We start from the raw sequence: 6,143 nt of genomic DNA, 5'->3' as shown, positions 1-6,143 counted from the left end.
TTGTAAATAAATGGGCAAAAACAGAATGTAAGCAAGCAGGGGAGCACAGGGGAACATGAAGATCCTGAAGCTTGCACTAAGTGAGGAATTTATACTTGTTTGCTTCCTGTCACTCTGGTGTCAGCAAGTGACAGAGGTCAGTGCGTGCTGACAGAGTTGTGACTCCAGGCTTAGATCCTTCTCCAGAAAACTTTTCTTTTTGTCGGTTGTGGGGCTTGAACTCTGGGCCTGAGCACTGTCCTTCAGCTCTTCAGCTCAAGGCACAAAAACAAGTACAAGAGAAGAAAGTTAGGAAGTTAGGAAGTTGGAAAGAGGGAAGGAAAACTCTCGAAAGAAGATCAATCATACAGTACCTTAGAATGCTCATACAAAATATTGCAAAAATAGCAGGATACATCACCAAGAGCCGTAAAAAAGTCCTCTCAGTTAATAATTTATTATCCTGTAATTACACAGATTGTGTTTTCAAATAAATCCGCTTTTCAAATATAATGCAGCCACAGAGGGCCATGACTTCATTTGTTTAAGACTAAAACGTCTCATTCATGTATAATGTCCCATTCATAAATGAGTGGAATCAAAGTCTCTAGTGCCCCTGACGATGAGGCCCTCCCTTGCCAACCACTGGGAAAAATAAATACTACAAAATTCAGTAGGAAGCCACCTTGTTTGGCCAGCTTCACTCTTCCTAGCTCTAAATTTCCCAGGATTTTCCATTTCATGAATCTCGTATTTTCTCCCATAAGCCCAGCCAGGATGGTTACAGCTTCTCAATTCTTCTTTGCGCACATCCTTATAAAAACAAGTCGTTTAAGGATACAGGTGGACCCGTTGCAACAATGAGAAGTACAAGTGGTCATGTTGAAAACGAACTTTATAACTTTGGTGGGGGGGAGGATTGGGTGGGGGGCAGAGGGAGACTGGGAAGGGATGTGAAGGGTAAACAAAGGAGGAGACTGCAATGCTTGATAAGAAATATATTCATTATCTTGCCCATGTAATTGTAACTCCTCTGTACAGTGTGTTCACAATTTTAAAAAAAGATTTTTAGAATACGTTTCCCTGAAGTATCTACATCATAGGAAATCTCTGTGTGTGTGTGTGTGTGTGTGTGTGTGTGTGTGGGTGGGTGGGTGAGAGAGAGAGAGAGAGAGAGAGAGAGAGAGAGAGAGAGAGAGAGAGAGAGAGAGAGAGAGAGAGAGAGAGCACCATTCCAGCATTAAAAATCAGTCATAGATGCTGGGTGCCAAAGGCTCATACCTGTACTCCTAGCTAATCAGGAGGCTGAGATGTGAGGGCCACAGTAAGAAGCCAGCCCAGGCAAGCAAGTCCATGAGGCTCTCCAATAAACTACTCAGAGAAGGCCAGAAGTGGCACTATGGATTAGGTGGTAGAATGCTAGCCTTGAACACAAAGAAACTCAGGGACAGTGCCCAGGCCCTGAGTTCAAACCCCACAACTTGCAAAATATGTCATACAAAAGTCCTACAAATTCAGTAGTCATACAAATTCACTGAACACTATGTTGAAAATGAACTATACAATTTGTTGGTGAGATGGGAGAGAAAAACAGAGAAAGTAAGGGAAGGGGAGATATTGTCCAAAAAATGTATTCATTACCTGACTTATACATCTGTAGCTTTTCTGTACATCACCATTATAATGATAATTTTAAAAAGGCATAGACCTAAAGATATAGAAATTATGTCTCAGTTAAATAGAATCAATAACTTCTGGCATCAATGAGAACATATAAAATCCATATTACAGTTTCACAAACTGTTTTTTTAATGGGGGAGAGCCAGACTCCTTGTAGAAATGACTAGGTCTAGGGCTGGGACAAAACACACACACACACACACACACACACACACACATACACACACACACACACACACACACACACACACACACACACACACACACACACACACACACACGATCTTAGCAAAATAATAGAAAACTCCAGGAAGTCAGTGGGACACAGGACCCAATACACAGACTTGCTACTGACCAATAGACAGAATTTTCTAGTGATAAATAAAAAAGACAGCAATGTCAGGTTATAACCCACAGCATTTCCAATACATAGGTATAAATACAAAGAAATAAGTAATGGAATAGGTAAGTAATGAGGGAGAAAAACCTATCTACATATAGAAGAGTCCCTCCTAGCTCTGCACCTTGAGTAGTGGGATTACAGTTATGCCCCACCACGCCGACTCCCTGGGTTCATGATACAATGGATGCTGAAAATAAGTATTGCTGTGACTTTTTTACCCAACACACAAACTCAATCAGATTGTAACAAGAATATTGGATAAATTCTAATTGAGGGCAGTGTTATAAAACCCATGACAAATATGCCTCCGAACTGTCAAAGTTACCAAAAGCAAGGAAAGTCTAGGAGACTGTCCAATCAAGAAAGCACGATGCTGAACATAATGTAGTCACCTAGATGGGTGCTGGAGTGGAAAAGAATCAAGGAAAATGTGAACTATGGAACTTAGTTAATTAATAAAATAGGTTTTCAGCATTCTGGTTCTTCAGCCAAAGACACAGAAGCATTTTCTAACTAAAAACATTTCAAGATACTGTGATATAAATGACCAAGATGGCATGTGTGTGTGTTTTGTACTAATGTCGTTAGGTGAGACAGCCCAAGAGTGCACTGTTAACTTGGAGGGAGATTCAGACACTCACCCTCTCCCAGAAAGCTTCAAAAATCATTTCTCAAGTGATTTGCCTTTGCACTTCTGTGCTTTATTACCTTTTAGTGCAAAGTACCTTTCAAAGTTTGAACATTACATTTCTTAAGAGTTTCTGCACATTGAGATATTTATTTCACCCAAAGTGAGCAAGCTAACTAGTCCCTGTTCCAGCAATGCTATGACTAATGCAGAAACATTAATGCAGCCAACAATGTGCAGGAGACAGCAGGAAAGATTAACTGACAATCTTCAGTTGGAACAACAAACATGTTTGCATATACATCTATGAATATGCATAAATAATGACATGTATGTGAAAACACAGGAATATATAACCGAACCACAATCATGGTGATGCATTCACTCACATGGTATGTATGTGTGCATAATAATAATTTATACACACAAACGCATATAAATACTGACACACAACCATGTATGAACCATGAATGAGCCACACATATACAAATTCATACTCACACACAATGTATACATAGTCCTATGGGTCATGTGTGCATCACTTGTGTCATGTAGGTCTGAAACAGACAAGCCTTGAGGATACTTTGTCAATGTACTAAGCTTGAGTTACTGTATGATTTCACTCACATATGGTAACTAGCATTGAAAAATTCTTAGAAAGTGAAATGGTAACTGTCAAGGGCTGGGGAAAGGGCAGGAGGTATCATTATTTAGTGAATTTTGATTTTCTGTTTAGGGGTAGAGGAGAAGATGGGAAGGGAGGAGAGAGGGAGAAGAAGAAAAAGAAGGGAACAGTAAAGAAAGGGAGTGGAAGGAAGAGAAAGAAAAGGTCAGGGCAGCACAGGGCAGGGGAGGGAAGGGAAGCAGAAAGCCAACATCTGGGAAGTCCACTGGCGCGGATCCCTAGCCTTTCTTCATGGAACATACCAAGTTCCAGACTCCAGACTCATGGCCACATTCTTTGGACATTCAATTAAAAACATGGTGAGCTATGTTACAAGCAAATGACTACTAGGAAGACATAGTTCCCTGGAGAATTGGACAAAGCTCTCCCAAGATCCAGGATCCCAGATTATAGCCAATGCTGAGCCTGCAGTAGGCCTGCTTTGTTAGCTCTTCCTTGCTGGCAGCAGCCTTGCTAAAAGGCTCCACTGTTTCTCTGAAGCTCACTTCATACCAGAGATAGGTGTGATCTATAGATTTGGTCTGCAGAAGGGTAATGCTTGGTGTATCCTGTAGAGGTGGGACCTCGATGGACTGTTAACCATCAGTTCACCTGCACACACCTTGCCAATCACAGGTGGCATAAGTACAAAAATATCTACAAGCAAAGGTAATGTTGAAGGGGATAATGCTGTATAACCTGATGAGTATCCCTGCTGGTAATTAATCAGAAATTTATGTTGTAATTAAGGCCCAAACTGACTTGAATAAGCAATCATTACATTATTACGTGAAAAATCATTACATTACACACAATGAAAAACCGCTTCCAGATGATTTGCCTAATTGAGAAATGATTTGCTCTGTGTGTCTATTCCCTATGGATGGCCAATCATCATCCAGTGTGGGGGCTGGTTACACTGAACACAATCTAGGAATGCCAGCTTTGTGTCTCTGGTGCCTCCTTCATTCCACCTGCCTCATTCAGTCCAGCAGAGGCCTGTAGTGTTCACTGGGTTCCTAGGCAGGCAACATGGAGGGAAATGGTTTCCGTTTTGCGTAGACCAGGCCTTTCCACTCAGTGAGCAGACAGATGGAAAAAGCCTGCCACTGATTGGGCAGAGAGGAATGGCTATCCCCTAGAGGAAAAAGCATGGTTCTCTTTAGAGATAACAAATAATAAAGAAGGCCAGAAAGAATATGCCTGGGATTAGGAGTAGACAAGTAGGAGCTTTAGGCAGAGTAGCGTGAGTCCCTACAGGTCTGAGCCACTCAATTATAATAGGGGCAGAAGAGCAGAGAGAAGTTGGGGCAGGCCTCTTGCCCGTGGTGGAGCACACACTGGGAGCAGATCCCCCAAAACCCAAGGACAGAAGGACACTAGACAATTTAGGAGGTATCCCTTGCCCTATGGGGTCCCACTGGAACCAACCTCAGCTACCCATGTTCGTCTTAACCTCACCTTTAGCTTGCTCCTTTTGCTCCTTCTGTCTGCTTGGAGGCTCTAGCAGAGCTCTTCAGGGATGTGTCTAACACAACGTGGGCAGCCATTGCTCCTCCCATGCCCCTCCCTGCCTGATCCCATCCAGCTTTTCTCCAGTTCCCCCAGGTAACCTATCAGGATCAGGGACGACAGCAACAAATCCATTTCATTGTTACGTGCATGATGCACCACGTGAACTGAGGCAATAGATTTGTATTTTACCCTAGTTAAGGAAATCAAGTGATTTTCAGCTTTTCAATTCCAGACAACTTGAGTGGGTATGTGAGGTTAGGAGATTGTGGGAGAAGTCAGCCTGTAAATACCCAGAATCCACCAAAGCCAACACCAGGAAATTTTGTACACAAACTTGCAAGAACCTGTGCTAATGTCCACTAAAAATGGCAAAGGAGGGCTTGACCTTTACACAGCATGGTTTCCTGGCAGACAGTTGGCACTGTGCTTCCCAAAGTTCTACATATATATGTATAAAGCGTATATAAAGTATATAAATAAATCTGTATAAAATGTGTATATATTATATATATGTAAAATATATAGTAGATCTGAAACATTTTAATACATATATTTTATAATATATAACTAGTATAATAAAATATATGTTATATAATATATAAACATATTTTCTACTATTTATTTTTCTAAATTTTTTATTGTAAAAATGTACAGAAGGGTTACAGTTACATGAGTAGGGTACAGAAGGGTTACAGTTACATGAGCACTTTTCATAGTAAGCATTGTTACCTCCTCCTTTATTTTCCCCCTACTATTACTTCCCTCCCCGCCTTCCCAACTCATCCAGACCCCCCACCCTGACCTTGTAATGTTCATTTTCAGTATAGTGTCCTATACATCTCATTGTCACAATGGGTCAGCCTGCATCCCCATTTTAAGCGGTTCTGTAATATCCCTTCCCCTCCCCAAATTACAAAAATGTTTATACAAGGTGCAGAACACCAGCATAAAATCCAGTGGAAACAGAGGTTATACCATCGGGGAAGGACGTACAATAGAAACTAAAGAATCACATAGTGCATTGTAAGTACATTAATAACACTTGAAAGAAAGGAAAACAAACCTCTTGACCCCGTCTTAGGGTTCATTTTGCTTAACATTATCTCATGTGGTCTTATGTATATAGCCTTCGATTTTCTCTGCTTGTCCTAGATATGTACTAGTCACTGCAAATAAGGGAAACCTTGGGATGTATATTTCTTTGGGCCTAGCTTACTTCAGTTAATACAATTTTTTTCAAGTCTTTCCATTTCCTAATGAAAGAGGCAATGTTA

The sequence above is a fragment of the Dipodomys merriami genome, unplaced genomic scaffold, assembly GCF_024711535.1.
Source record: "Dipodomys merriami isolate MVZ:Mamm:240054 unplaced genomic scaffold, mDipMer1.0.p SCAF_599, whole genome shotgun sequence".
NCBI lineage: Eukaryota > Metazoa > Chordata > Mammalia > Rodentia > Heteromyidae > Dipodomys > Dipodomys merriami.
This window is presented reverse-complemented; position numbering follows the sequence as displayed.